We start from the raw sequence: 16,573 nt of genomic DNA, 5'->3' as shown, positions 1-16,573 counted from the left end.
CCGGCGGTAGGAAAGAAAATTTAAGAGAAAATAAATACCGAGCTTGTTTATAAAGGAATATAAAACACAATTTCCTTTTTTATACCGTTTATATAAAGTCGAAATTGGAAAGCAAGTTAAGTAGCTAACAAGAATTTTATAATGACTAAATAAGCACTGGTTAGAACTTACAGGGGACTCTATGGAAGTCAATAAGAATTAGGCGAGATAGGTTAGTAGAACTTCTTCTCGGGCATGAAGGTCTAGTCAGAGACATATTAGAGGCAGAAACGGAAGTCAGGAGGGGTAGAGGTAGACTTATATTAGATTACTGTTCGCAAATAGTTAAAGATATGGGTTGCTCTAGCTTTAGGACCGAGCGGTATGGCCTAGAGGTCTAGACCATTGCTTAGCATCCGGGAGGACGCCGGTTCGATTCCGGGTCCGTCTGCCTTGGTCCAAGTTTTTCTGTGGTTTCCTTGGATCACTTAGGCAAATGCTGAGGCAGTAATATTCCACAGATAATCTTTCACTCTCTTCTGTCTTCATTTCGTCCGTCTCATCTTTCTCACCCGAACCACCACCCACCCATTCCCACGATTCCTGAAAGCAGGCTGAAGAGGGCCTTCCGCCCTACCTTCCGGCATAGTCCGGAGGGACTGCCCGCCCACCAGCATTACTGGCTGGTGGGAATGAAACACCCAAAAGTTTTAAGTTTTTTTCTAGCTTTAGGGAAATGCGAAGATTAGCGCAGGATAGAAAAGAGTGGAAGTGCGTGTCTAACCAGTCTTAGGACTGACGACCTTATGATGATGATGATGATGATAAGAACATACAGAACCCATATGTTGACTAGTCAACACAAACAACAGGTTTTTCACCGCCTCAGTCAGAATGATACTGAATGAACATAATGCTTTACTTAATTTTGTAATTGTTTACCTTCAACTTAATGGAAGAAATACAGAGTTGCACGTATTCGCAACTATTTATTTGTTCATAATATGTTCCAGTTAAGTGAGAAACCTGCACAATCGTTTCTACAACAGTGCATTTTCTTCTCCATCAGCTGGCACAAGGCCAGAAGATAAGAACTTTGTCTGACTTGCTGTAGGTGCACCATTGCGGTTTTCCTGGTGCTCGTTAAATTTATAAACCTCTTAAAACGAATATTTTTCCACGAAATATTACTGAGAAAACTGTCGATTTGTACAAACAAAACACCACTTAACTAACCGATCATGTATGAGCTATTTATATTGGTGATCGAGATCGTAATTATTATTACCGAATCGTGCAGGTAAATAGCATTAATTCTGTTCACATTCTTTCAAATTTGAACAGAATACGAAGCTAAAGTATTATTGAGGAGCATTATTTATTTTATAAGTTTTATTGACTCAAATGCGACTTGTAAATGTACATGTCCTGACGAGTAGCGTTATCGCAATTCACCCTTCATAAAGATCAAGTTCAGGTGCACTGTTACCCAGTTTGTAGTTACCAATAGCCTTGTAGGTAGGTCTGTTTAGCACCTGATTATAAAACAACTTGTATAACAAGCACGACAACTGCCCCGCCTTTGTTCCTCATGGTTTTTACCTCGTGAAGACACAGCAACTTCTTCGCCTAATAACGGAAGACTGCGGCGCGACCTTACAATTTTCAAATGTCCCCTTTGCGATGGTCAGATGGGCAACTTTTTCCTCCAGTCCAGTTGGTTTTTGGGCGAATAAATGTAATGAATGCCGGACATTTCGCCGGTGTGTTGTTGTTGTTCGAGTGCGAGCTCTGAGGTCGTTACCACTTGGGTTATTCGTGCGCGTAATCTTCTGTTTGTAAATGTTACCGAGTCCCTGTGTACGTACACTTGAAGACGAGCCTAACTGCAACAGTCAAGTCCATTTAAACACGTTGTGGTTTATGTCTCCTCCTGTTTGGCGTACATTTTGTTTAAACTAATGTCTAAAGCGTTTTTAGTGATACACGTCGTACTTTGTAAGTACAATTTTTGAAATTGAAACACAAATTCGACACAGTTGACGTGTACGGTTTAATTCTAAGAATGGTTCACCCCCACACCCACTGGTCCATTCGTTCTTTCATTAAATCCGTCTCGTCTGTTCTCTTTTTGCTTCAAACTCATTGACCCAGATCCAGTCGAGCAACAGATTCGAGATAAATTCTTTCGTTTGGGCACTTCCTCTTTCGTATAATAGCATTGTCGTCATGCACTGACCAGACATTCTCTGCTGAAGACGGCTTTCCAAAGTATAAGATTAAAAACAAAATTATCTAAATTCGGTCCATTCGTCATTATTCATTGTAGCAATTATTGTTTTCAGTATTTTCTTTTGTTTTCTGTATAATTACCTACATCGTAAAGTAAAATTTGTCAACAACCTAAAGTATTTCGCAGTTATTTTTTGTAAAGTGGGCCTCAAAAGTATCAGTACTTTCTGGTATGATTATAATCAACTGATTACATTTTTTACATCTGTTTAGATAATTTTTCACAAAAACCAACGCTAGATTCATTAAATATGATCAGAGCCGGATCTATATATGGACCCTATGGATTTAAAGGGTTTCAATGCATTTTACTAAAATTGTGTGTAATGCATTAGCTGAATGTCCCTGTACATTTCCATCAATGTACTAATTGATAAAAGTGTACTGGCAAAACTATCTTTGGAAAATGTAAAACTGTTACAACAGTGTCCTATTTGAATTTTGTTACGTAGTAGCTGTCCATGATAGGATAAAGATATTATAGATATGATAGGAAAGAACCTGTCACGAGCGGCTTTTCTACCACAATAAGAATTACAAAAATGTATGGAAAATAAACCAAAATTTAAATAGTGTTCCATTTCAAGCAATTTTTAAAATAGAAATCAATAACTAGTAGTTAATATCATCCCATTTTACAGCAGGTCCAATTCATTTGCTTTAGTTTAGTATGAGATGTTTGTATTCTTTGAAAGTTAACAAACTATTTGATATTAGAAATTCACAAATTTATATTGCAATAAAACAAAGTTTAATTATTAAAGTTCAGTGTGATATCAAAGAGACATTAATATTAAAGTTTGAGAGGAAATAATGAGTACATTCGTATTTGAAGCATCCATGCAGAACTAGAATTGTTTAGGCAATTATTATATTAATACGTCTAAACTTATTGTAGACGTTTTAGGAAATTAAATGAAACTATCATATGAAAGGTGGGTAAAGATTTTAGAGCAAATTTCGACTGCACGCAATTTTTAATTTTATAATTAAATTCGTGAAGGTGACAGTTGTACCCACTGTGGTTTCTATATTTGGAAAATGTAGATGGATGACTCCTTCTAAATATGAAAAGTGAAGTCATCCATTAAATATGTGACAAAAATGTTGTGAAAGAAGAACTTTATCTAACACAATTTAAGGAATATCAATCTTATTCCCTTTTGTGGTAATACACCTCTCCTGTGTATTTCTATTGTTCATAACATTCCAGGTAGACTTCACAGTGCTGTTGTTCACCTGCCTCTTCATTTTACTTTTTATCGTCGCTACAGGGAGGCCATAGGCTTACGGATCAGAAACTCGCGGATAGTATTTACTGTTTGTCCTTCAGGAAGAAATTCGGCAATCGGAAATCATAAGCGATTGCACAAGTTCAATGTTTTTTTGGAGTCCTTACTGAAACACCCAATTACTGTTCGTTTCAAGAAGTTAAAGATATGCCCCTTACCTTTATTAGGATGCGCCGTAGCATAATTCCAAATTCAGTCATATTTGTCTACGTAGCTCATTTCTTCACCGATCATCGAACGACAGCTAGACAGAAGTGTACAGTACCATTTGCAAAATTATTTAAACTGCCTCTTTAAAATATAAGAATATGCTTTATGTAAAAGCATATTTAGCCAAAAATAATAACAAGTGAATTAACTTAACGTTCTACACACCTATAAAACTTTTGCTTTATTTTCTATTGTTAATTTATATACATGTTTGTTTTAAGAAATTGCTAAACATTTTCGCCTAGTACTGTAAAGTTCTAGCCGATCTCCTAAGACCGTCCATCGAGAGCTCTGCTCGTTCAAGCTTGTTCCAACTATTTCTGTCTTGCTCACGCCTAGTGTGTATTCTTTCTATCTTCGCGCAGATTTCTTCAAGGTCACAAGTCAAACAAATTGAAATGGACTGTATCAGTTTTCTGTGTTCTATCTTCCTAACATTTCATCAACTTTTTGATCTGATCAGTCTCCATCGTCGTCAGGGTTAAAAGTGACACCATAGAAAAAATCTCTCGTATAACTGTAGGGGTGTTATTGTCAATGGGTTTTTCACTCGTGATGTAAGCGTTGCGCATCACCCTAACCCAACCTCAGAAGCTCAGTTCGCATATTTATTAGACGGATCATGCACTTGATGCTATTAAGTGAAATAAACTGATGCGGTTCTGTCGAACGAACGAAGATAAAAGAGGCTAGACAGACTGACTGTAGTCTGATTGTCATTTTGTCATTTTTTTTTTATGGAGTTTGAACTACATTGCGATTGTTCGCATTAAACGCAAGCGCCTTTCGCGACGCTTCCATGACGTCTGTTGCTCGCTTCCGCGGATTAGCAAACCGGCAAACGTCATTTGCACCCTGTTAATTGTACGAAACTATCTCCACATGAAAGTAGCAGGGTGCGGACAGTAGATTAAGCAGCATCGTTTTTATAAAAGGGCTGACGCCCTCACCACGTAGTTCCCTGAAGACGTTAGCCAAAGGAGCTGGCGAAACGTTAAATAAATGACCACATCCACTGACTCACCGCAAGAGGAGAACCAAGTCTGGACCACTGCCATCAAATCTGAATATCGATATATCTTTTTGCTTATCTACTATCTATCTCGTTCTGGGATGGGATCTTTCTCTTCGATACGTTTCGCTAATGTTCGCCTAGGATGTCTTCAGTGATTCTCACCAGCTGCTAATAATGCTAGTGCTTGAGTAGTTTGGTGCAAAGCGAGAGGGTTCAGCGGAAGATCGTCTTCAACTTTCTTTTAGTAATAATCATGGTTGAAGAGAGATCAATTAAATGGATCAAACGAAGGCAGAAGAAGAAAAAATATTTTCTGCAGAATATTGTGATACCAGTGTTTGCCCAAATAATGAAAAAGTATTTAAAAACTTGGACCACTCCAGAGGAGGATCCAGGACAGCTGTTTTCCCGAATGCAATCTAGACCGCGCGATCTATGATCATTGAGACTCTCCCCATCCATGCGGTGTTTTCTTCCGGGCTTTTTGGCCGTGGTCTGTGGAATTTTTTGGTCAAAAAGCCCGAAAAAAAAAACACCGCATCGACATACGCCGGCCGTGAAAGCCTAAGAACTACAATCAGCCCGTCCAGCTTTGAAGATTTCCTGATGTTTTCCAAAGATTTGTAAGCTTGACGCTTATACCATATTGAATTATTTACTGTTATCTAATATATTTTATGATGTTATTAAAACTTTGAATGCGGAACTGTCAGGTACATCTCTGCCTGTGTACTCAATCCTTTCAAGTCCACGCAAGTTTTGATGGTGAGTGATGTAGATATTTTAAGGTCGGTTATGTTTGACATTGCGCTTCCCTCAAAAGCTCCTATTGATTTTGTGGGTAAATTACATTAGCCCCTATCAAACACGCGGGTTGCAAAGCGAAGCAGGTATTCTGTATGTGTGTGTGTGCAGTGAGTTGTTGAGTACAGTTAGCCTCTTTTCTCGGTGGCAGTGACCTCGACACCCAAAGGCAGTTGGAATCGGAGAGAAGCGAGACATTCTACGATCGGATTTTCTTTTACTGACGATGAGAGTGCCGATGATTTTATTACATGCAGTTTGAACGTAATAGACGGTGGATGCATTTGTCTCAGGAATCGGACGTCCGTTTTAATAGACGATAAAATTTGATTCAGAGTCGCGAGTATTCCGAAAAATTTGTAGTTCTTTCCAATTGTGGAGTAAATATATATTTCTCCGAAAATGCAAGATCAAGATTACATACAGTAACCAATTGTAAACTAAGTGTGTCAGTGAATTCAGAATCTTAATCGATTTTGATAAGTTTCACCCTTATAATGTAAGAATGAGAAATATACTTCGTTTAGTTTCTGTAACGATGTGACCTTCAGTTTGATCGGCGCAAAGTAGAAAAGAACAGCTCTATGCCAGAAAAGGAAGGAGACAACTCTCGGTCAAACTCTTAACCAGTGAGGAGCGTATAATCCGTACAGTACTGCATTGCTCAAATGTGCTGTTATTGGTACCATTTACTAGTGAAAATATCAACGAGATGTTTATTTATATTTGAAGACATATTAAAAGCTTTAAGGCTTGTTTTCGACTCGCACTACTTTTCATGATTGAACAAAACTTTTGGCAGGTACTGTATGAAAAAGTATGTTTAATGAACAAGAGTCGAGAGTATAATGAGTTTTTTTCTCCCTATCTACGATTTTGCCAGCGCGCATCCAAGACATTGGAAGAGGCACATTGCTAGAGAAAGTAAATGAATTATAATTTCCAGTTTCGAAAGAAAATGCCTTGAACTCATCCAAGCTGTGCATTTACTGGAAGGAAATGGAAAAGCAAATATAAATCGAGAAAGTTCGGATATATCGGAGACAATTGGGGTATAATTTCTGTAAAAGCTTTACTATTACTGTAATAACATCTATTTAATACCCATTTTAGAAAAAGTGAAAGGTCCGCAATCTTTAATAAATTTCCGCTTTTGTTAACACTACTGTTATTGAATGTGTCGATTTATACGCATATGTAGGATGCATTCTTGTTAATCTTGTAAATATTGGCGTTAATTTTCATTGTCAACAATAATTGCGATAGAACACATATGTATATTTAGTTGTTGAACAGCGCAGTTGTAGCAATGTATGTGGAACTCGGAGAAACGCGACCTTGCATGGCCGTGCATGCTTTTGTATCCGGCCTGTATACGTTTGTATGTGTGTTATTGGACCTTGTTATTTCATCAAAAGAGTGAAAAACTTTGGCAAACGTCGAGCCTTTGTCAACAGAATTAGATTTAACTGTAAATTCGTCTTGCATTTTGGCAAATCTTAACGTTTCTATCTTGCGTAGTATTTCAAAGGACTCAACTCGAACTTTATTGTATACGTGAAGGATTGTTAAAAAATGTTTGAAGTAGCCCAAAGGACTCTCGCTTTACTAAAACGAAGATGTCAAGGATAATTGGTTTTTAAAATGTAACAAATGAAGACGAAGGTGGATTTATGGATTAGCAATATCCGCACGCATCTCGGACATTAAATTAGGCAAGATTGTTCTTCAAGGACTCAATGTTGGTGTATCTTTTGTGGTACATATCATGCCTTTCAAAACTGTCTACAACCTATTAGGGATTTAGATCAGCAGGCGATTATAAAGTGGGATACATTGGTCTTGGGGCCACGTCTGAATGGTTTTGACCTTATGAACAGGGGCAGAATCTTGATAAAAAGTCCATGGTGCTTTTTGGAAAAACTCATTCAGTGGCTTGACAGCAGCTTCAAGGACAATCTGTTGTTAAACCTTGGCTGATGTTTCAACACTTTTTCATTAAAAGTGTAAATCAGTGACCCCATCATAGGAAACACCCAATCAAACTATGACTGATGCTAGATGGTAACCTTTTCCGACCCGTGGGATATCTTCTGGGGTTCTTTCTTTCTTGATGTCGCTTAAACCCTATCACGTGTCTATTAAATTTTTCATGAACTGTTAAGATTTTTTTGGTCCATAAAGAGAATTTTTCCATGGAAATTCTATGCTGTTTAGGAGCTGCAGTCAGCAGTTGTCCAATATGACGTTTGAAGGTCTTAAAATCTTGAGCAGTCTTCCTGTAGATCTTGTGACATCAATTTTTCCCTCGATTTCGTGTTGTAACGCTCTCCTCTCATAACGAGACCAATGTAGTGAAGCTTTCGCTTTTTAATGGTACTCGTCAGGAGCTCTTACCATTACTCATCCATTTGAGTACTTCCTTATGGGTTATTCTATCCAACCATGATATGTGCAGTATACAACGATGCGAGTACATCTCAAATGAGTTGATGCTCTTCTCGAGTAATTCATTGAGTGTCCAGCTTTCGGACACATAAACCCGGATCCTAGAAAATGTGCTGGATTTGACTGGTACCGTATCCGACCCATCTCTATATACTTACGCTAGGGAATTGTATAACCTTGATGTGTTTCCTATATTATGGCAGGATTTTGTGTCGATATTAGTTTATTATTCTTCCAGAAGCGCAAAACAGGTGTTCCATTTTTCTCCGAAACGTCGGTTCCTTTTTTTTTCTTTTCGTTTGACGAAAATGAGACGAGAAGGTAGAAGAAGAGATCATTCGCTGCTGAAATTGTCTTGATATTTACCGCAGGTCGGTCGCGAGAAGATGATGATGACAAGCAACACGTCACGTCCTACGGATCGTTAAACTGCTGCAGGACGAATTATGTTGTAGAGCTGTCGAGTTGAAAGGAGAGACGAAGACTCGTCGAAAATCGAGATATTAATCTAAGGACGGGAATGGTGAAACATATTAAACATATTAGAGGGGACGATTCGTGACATATTATCACAAGAAACATGATACTAAGTAATTAATTCAGTAAAAAACAATGGGAAATATGAATAGAACGGCATTCGTTATCAGTTTTATGATCCCTATATGACGATGTGTTAGTGTCTTTGGTTCTAGAGTTGGTATGTTTTTAATGGATCTTGCTGCAGCTATCTCTTCTGATGATACGATGATGCAAGTAAGTTAGATAGATGAAATTCTAACCCTACTTTTAATAGGCAGGACACTATTGGAATCATCATCATAAGGTAGTCAGTCTTAAGACTGTTTGGACACATACCTTCACTCTTTTCTATCCTGAGCTAATCTTCGCATTTTCCTGAAACTAGAACAACCCATGTACTCCTAACTCCAGTTTCTGCCTTTAATATGTCTCTCTAACTAGACCTTAATGCCTGAGGTGTCCTACCAACCTATCTCGCCTATTTCTTATTGCCTTCCTTAGAGTCATCTGTTCTCCTATTCTTTCTAATACCTCTTCATTTCTAACCTTCTCTATCTACGATATCCTCATCATTCGCCTATAACACCACATTTCGAACGCTTCTAACCTTTTATTTTCCGCTGCGCTCACCGTATAAGTCTGCACCCGTACAGCGCCGCGCTTCAGACATACATCTTTAACAATCTTTTCCGAATTTCTTCTTCTTTTTATTGCTCCTTCCATCCTGAGTTATCACTCTTCCTAGAAACTGAAAATCAGTCACTTCTTCTCCTTCTTTTGCAAAGGTCGCAAACCTTCTGTAATGTTCATGAGCCACAATTAAAAACAGTGTCAGAAATGCGGAAAATGCATTGATCTTGTGTTTTCTTTTTATAAGTATATACTTATCTAAATGACATGAATTGATAAAGAAAGTTGAGCATTCTATTCTTACATATATGGTAATAAATAACAGTTCTATTTTCTCATAGTGCGGAACTTCGTTGATCGAACAACAAATGTGTTCGTTAATTGATCTCATTTAGTTTTTTTTTGTTTGTTGAGGAAGACTTAACCTTAACTTGTTCCGACGTATTGGAAAGCGTGTAGTCGTGGTACTTCACATATCTCTCTATACGAGGGTGGATTGATAAGTTTCCGGCCTAACCAAGAGATGACGCCACTAGGCCTACCTTGAGGTGACATTCTATAGTACCATCCTTGGATAGCTTGTAGCTATAGTTTCAGCCCGATCTCCTTGCTAGTGTAGGTTTGACAGCACGCTGAACAAGACGCCTCTGTGGTTTTCGTAAAAATGGAAAAGCAGGAAAATCGTGCTGTCATCAAATACTTTTATTTGAAGGGGTTAACGCCGAAGGAAATTAAAAAAGAGATGGACTCAACACTGGGGACATCCTCCCCGTCATATTCAACCGTTAAGCAGTGGGTTTCCGAGTTTAAAAAGGGTCGTGTGAGCACCTCTGATGGGCCTCGCTCAGGACGCCCCGTTGAGGTCACAACTCCAGATATGATCGAAAAAATTCATCAAATAGTGCTGGGAGACCGCAGATTGAAAGTGCGTGAGATAGCTGAGACCTGTAAGATGTCATATGAACGTGTGCAACATATTTTGCACCAACATTTGCATATGGAAAAGCTCTGTGCAAGATGGGTGCCGCGTTTGCTAACAGTCGACCAAAAATTGATTCGAAAAAACATTTCTACCGCAAATTTGTCATTGTATAAGCGTAATCCAAGCGAATTTTTGCGTCGATTCGTAACCGTTGACGAAACGTGGGTCCACCACTACACTCCTGAAACCAAAGAACAGTCTAAACAGTGGATTGGACCAGGGGAACCAACTCCAAAGAAGGCAAAAACAATTTTTTCGGCGAACAAGGTTATGGCTACTGTTTTTTGGGATGCAAGAGGTATTATATACATTGATTACCTTGCAAAGGGTAATACTATCACTGGTCAATACTACGCAGACTTATTGCAACGTTTGAGCCACGAGGTGAAAATTAAACGACCTCATCTGGCGAAGAAAAAAATCTTGTTTCATCACGATAACGCACCAGCGCACACGTCAATCGTTGCGACGGCTAAAATCAACGATCTAAAGTTTGAATTGATGCCGCACCCTCCTTACTCTCCAGACCTAGCCCCGAGTGACTATTTTCTGTTCCCTAATCTCAAAAAATGGCTTGGCGGTAAGAGATTTGCGGACAATGAAGAAGTAATCGAAGCTGTAAATGGTTATTTTGAGGAGCTTGACGAATCAGTCTATAGAGATGGCATTAATAGACTGGAACACCGCTATGAGAAATGTATCAGCCTTGGAGGAGATTATGTTGAGAAATAAAAAAAAAAAATTTTTAAAAACCTTGTTTTTCTTGGTCAGGCCGGAAACTTATCAATCCACCCTCGTATGTCTCTACCTTTCACTCATCAGCATTTCATTATTATCGAGGATGTAATTAAAGTGTAAATTACATTATATCGCGACACGTCCTCGACTACCTACTGGTTATCTGTCTAATAAATCGAAAGTGAACATTTACTGTTTAATTCATATGGAAATCGATTTTGGAGTATGTATTTTATTTTTATTACAGTTGTAAAACAACTTTAAAATTTTCACTAGTATTGTTTTGTTACAAACCAAAAATTTTAACAATTGCTTCTTTAAACTTTGGTTCCATATAAGGCAAAACAGGTAAAAATGAAACCTATGACTTTGAGACTAATTTGTGGGTCATACCTAATGGTTTATATAGGCCAAACGCAGACAAACTTAAGTACACGTTTAAGTGAACATAAAAATAGTTTTTCGAAACAGAAAACTAGGTATTATGTTAAATGATTCAACCATTATAGTTAACAGACTATTTTAAGAACTATTCAATGGGTCTATCAACTTCAACTGTACCATTCTTTTACCATCGGTGTTAAGGAATTGATCGATAACAGAATAACTTAATTTTACATACCAGGTATTCATTCGCTATCTGAAGAACCACAAGCTTGACGAAACAGTAACACCTTATGGTATTGGTTGTAAAAGTTTTAGTACAGATGATTACATAAGTTGTTTTATTATCTATTTACTACAGATTTTCATCAAGTATCATCAATCACTAGTATTGATTTTTTTTTGTTTGCTGTACCGCATCAATAAAATCTGTTTATTTTATCTATCGTACTTTTATTTGATAATTTTTCATGATATTTTTTTGTTTTAATCATTCTTCAAGTAGTTAATTGTATTTTACCGGAATTCGCTTTCGGTTTGCACGAAAAAAGTTAACGTTGTCCCGTTTTATTTTTTGAGAGCTCTAAAGAATTTTTCAGAGCCCTTAGAGCATGTTTTCAAAACAACCTGTCAAGTACATTCCGCCAATTAAGTCGAGTTTCGCGACATGCAAATGGTAAATTGTGTGCTTCAAATACACAAAGACAACATTTTGCCTCGTATGAAATCCATTTTCTCTTTCTTCCAGATGCTTGCACATTTTGTGCAACATCGTGTATGAAAGAATTCCAAATGGTACTGTAAAATTATACGCAGCATCTATCTGCTAACTCATAATAATACTTCCATATTTTCAATAGAGAAAGAGAGCTTTTTACGATATTAAAAGGAGGAAGGTATGTGAGTACGTGGCCTTCAGGTAAAGGTCTAGATGATGGCCCCCCACCCCCGAAGGAGGTGGGAGGGGGGAATCGAAAGAGGAGGTCTCCCCCACCACTGTACCATAAAAAGTTCGTGGCGGTCTCACCCCCGTAAAAAGTTATGGGGGTTCAAAGATAATAAATATGCCAATTTTTATACATTTCTAGACATGTAAATATTTATATAGTCATTCTTAAACAATATTCAAAGGTAAAACTAATGAAAAATACATAAAAATATTGAGAAATTAATATAAAACATTATTTAAATATCTTTATCAATAGGGTAGGTTAGGTTAGGTTATCGGGTTTTGTTCAAGTGACCACCCTCTTTCGATCCCCCACCTCCACCCGCTTGAAAATAATTTTTTTATTGAATTTTATTTGAATTATAGTGTATGAAAATTGTCAAAATAATCAACTTTCAACCACCATAACTTTTTATGGGGGTGAGACCGCCGCAAATTTCTTATGGGGTTTTACTCAGGTGACCGCCCTCTTTAGATCCCCCCACCACCACCCCCGAAGTGGCTGGGGGCCATCATCTAGACCGCCACTAACTTTTTATGGTACAGTGGTGGGGGAGACCTCCTCTTTTGATCTCCCCCACCCCCTTCCCCGAAGTGGGTGGGGGCAATCTTCTAGACCTTTACCGGCTTTTATTTATAATTCGGGAAGCGTGAACTTCATATTTTCGTAAATGTCGCCGCCTTCGAAATATCAAAATAATTTTGTTGAATAGAACGAGTTTTCTAAGGACATGTGAAAAAAACTACCTGCGGTTTTTACTTCAATTAGGGGATTTTTGTACCTACGGGATATTAAAAGCAATGGTTAATTTGGAGAATTAGGAGAATCAAGAATCATCACATTGTGATAAGAATTGATGTAGAAGATTTTCGTAAATAAAATCCAGAAGGTTTTAGTTAAACAGAGAAAAAAAAAAGAACAAAAATATTTTTAAATTGTTCTCTTCAAACCCTCGGCTTAAACGATTTTCTGAAGGTTGTGTTTTATTAGATCGTTCAAGGATTGTCGTGACTTTGAACGAGTATTTAAAATATTTATAAATTGATCGCGGATTGCGTCGTGAAGTCCGCGTTGTAACCTAAATCTTGTTCATTGGAATAGTTGATGTGGACTTTTTAAACGCGGAACCCGAGAGTTATATGACCTCGTTAGTTAAAATGGCGGAAACAAAAGATCTGGTTCCAGGTCGATTTTCTAAAAATACCTGGCTCGATATAGATTTGAGACCGCGAACCGGAGAGACGTAGATGTACATAAAAATAAACCTAATAATACACCTGAAGAAGTTCGATATCGGAAAATAATTTTCGTTACATGATACGGGCTGAGAAGAGAAAATTATATGAAAATTCTGGCATATGAATGAAATGTTAACAGAAATGGTGAATTAATTAGCATATATTTCATATGACATTGAATTCTCATGACGAAATGTTATTTCACAATAACTCTCATCGGTAAAGGAAGACCAACCCTTCCTCCTACACCCTAAGACAAGCAATCTGTAAAACCGTCATAGTGAATTCAAGTTTTATGGTTTAGAAATCACTTGAGTAAGTTGAAGATAAATATTGCTATCATTATGGTAGATACGGAAAAATGGAAGCTCTCACCCGTTTTACGATTTTAATTCCTCGGGCTTAATATAGGGTTGTTCGGAAAGTCATTTCGTTTTTTCCCGACAGAAGATTTAATTGTATTCTTTTGCACCCAACTTCACATTTAAGCCGTATAATTTTTATGTGCTTTGAGAGCTCATATAGGAAGGCTTGTGTGTGAAAAATTCCAATTAATTCTACGCAGTAGTTTTTGGTTGGTGCCCTTTTAAATATGGAGAGCGATAAGCAGCATTTTCGACATATCTTACTGTTTTACTACAGAAAGGGTAAAAATGCTGTTCAAGCCAGAAAGAAATTGACTGATGTGTATGGAGAAGGTGTGTTGACAGTACGCCAGTGCCAGAACTGGTTCGCTAAATTTCGATCCGGCAATTTTGATGTCGAAGATGCACCACGTTCGGGAAGGCCGGTTGAAGCTGATAAAGACGCGATAAAGGCATTAGTTGATGTGAACCGGCGAATAACAACACGTGAGATCGGATTGAGGTTAAATTTATCAAATTCAACAGTTTATGACCACTTGAAAGGCCTGGGATTATCCTCGAAGCTCGATGTATGGGTTCCCCATGTTCTCACAGAGAGAAATCTGTGTCGCCGCATTGACGTCTGCGATTCGCTTCTCAAACGTCACGAAAATGATCCGTTTTTGAAGCGCATCATCACTGGGGACGAAAAATGGGTTGTATACAACAACGTCAAACGCAAGAGGTCATGGAGCAAAAAAGATGAACCGGCTCAAACCATTTCCAAAGCCGATATTCACCAAAAAAAGGTGATGCTGTCTGTTTGGTGGGATTTTAAAGGAATCGTTTTTTTTGAGCTTTTACCGGATAACACAACGATTAATTCGGAAGTCTACTGTCATCAGCTGGACAAACTGAATGATGCACTTCAACAGAAAAGGTCAGAACTAATCAACAGGAAAGGTGTAGTGTTTCACCAAGACAACGCGAGACCTCACACAAGTTTGGTCACTCGCCAAAAGCTTTTACAGCTTGAATGGGATACAATGCTACACCCACCGTATTCTCCAGACCTGGCACCATCGGATTATTATTTGTTACGGTCACTCCAAAATTTTTTAGACGGTAAAACCTTCACCTCAAATGAGGAGGTCCAAAACCTCCTCGATCAGTTTTTTGTCAGCAAAGACGAAAAATTTTATGAGCGTGGAATTATGCTACTACCAAAAAGATGGCAAAAGGTGTTGGACTAGAACGGTCAATATATAATTTAATAATGTGTTTGTTTATTATACGAAAACTGTCTTTCATTTCCACAAAAAAAACGAAATGACTTTCCGAACAACCCTATACATCTCGTAAGTTTCGTATCAAACTGGATGTGGGAGATGATGGTCTGTTTATTATTCAAAGCGTTAGCACAAAGAGCACTTGTGTTGCCAGCTATGTATCGTGTATAAAACGGGAAATTCCCTGGCGAAATACCCAAGTGTGCACACCACATACTGCATGCAACTTAAGTGAATGCATTTAATCTCATCAGTCGCTGATTTTAGATGATAAAGATACTTTACCTGTTACTTGACATACATAAAGTAACGTATAAATAATGTCTACAGCAATGTTCCAAGAATAATTAGTTAATAATTTGATAATTAAATTATAATGTTTTGAAATATCAAATCATGAGAGCGGATGATTGTGGAAATGCTGATGAAAAACAAAAATGAAAAAAGTCGATGTTGGAAATTGTGACGCTACAAAGAAGGTACTACTGCTTGTTTTCTCGGAGCGCTTCTTTCGTCGTCAACCGTTATCCTTGACATTTTCTCGTTGTAAACACATCCTTGAAGGTTGAATTGAATTCTGCTAGAAATAAAGGAATTCTTAGAAATCCGATTTTCAAAATGTGCACTATTTTACAATGTAATAATGTCTTTTTACAATTCTGTCTTGAAATGATGATCTTGAGCTTTTGTGCGAACAAACGTCATTGCATGTAAAGGAATAAAAAAAGGAATTTTGTTAATTTATGATTGTATCTTTTCACTGTAAAGTTTTCAGAATTAATTATTTTACTTTTGTTTCAGGTAATGCTCCATTTATGTATTGACACAAATATCGTAAGTACCTAATGGCATATTTTATACTAATTGTAAATTAAGCAAAATAATCCAAAAAGCGTTTCAATTTTTAACATTGCAGTTCAAATTCCATGCCGCACATACATAAATATAATTTTTCGTTCTTTGCAACATCTTCCTTGCATTGTACGTTTGTTAAGTGTCATTCTTGTTTATAATTATGTACATACATACATAAGCATTATGCAGATGCATGTATGTAGGTCAGTTCACCTTGTCACGCAGTGTTAAACGTTTGTTGAATCACTTTCACTGCGTAAGTTCGCTGAAAATGTTGAAATGACCATAAATGTTCATATTTCCCTAGCTGCTTGATAAGAAAAGAACTGATGACGAATAAAACTAAATACCCAATGTAATCTAAAAGTAAAACACTTGTAAACGAATCGAATAAAATAATTCGAAGTGGTCTGTATTCTGTCGAAACTGCCAGTCGATCTTTTTGGATCTCATCAGCGCGTCGCAGGCAGCTCCGACAGAACACAGACCAACTTTTACCTGCTGTCTTAACAGCGCGTTTTAGAAAATACCACAAATGGCGCGGTAAACGTCATCTGTAGTACGATGCTACATTTTAGGATTACGTATGCTCCAACAAGGTCCA

The 16,573-nt window shown here is 37.6% G+C and overlaps 1 protein-coding gene across 4 annotated transcripts in view; it reads left to right on the top strand.

Moving 5' to 3' along the window:
- LOC108739236 overlaps positions 1-16,573 on the top strand; it is a 119,196-nt gene that overhangs the window by 60,555 nt on the left and 42,068 nt on the right. Inside the window, exon 3 of one of the 4 annotated variants that reach the window (XM_018473052.2) lies at positions 15,916-15,948. The exons of the other annotated variants lie outside the window; for them this stretch is intronic. The gene's annotated coding sequence lies outside the window, so the exon portion shown is untranslated. The remainder of the gene's footprint in view (positions 1-15,915; positions 15,949-16,573) is intronic. 4 annotated transcript variants of the gene reach the window in all.

Source organism: Agrilus planipennis, unplaced genomic scaffold (assembly GCF_000699045.2).
Source record: "Agrilus planipennis isolate EAB-ADULT unplaced genomic scaffold, Apla_2.0 scaffold140, whole genome shotgun sequence".
Taxonomy (NCBI): Eukaryota; Metazoa; Arthropoda; class Insecta; order Coleoptera; family Buprestidae; genus Agrilus; species Agrilus planipennis.
The sequence above is the reverse complement of the archived record's forward strand: the minus strand, read 5'-3'. Positions and strand labels throughout refer to the sequence as shown.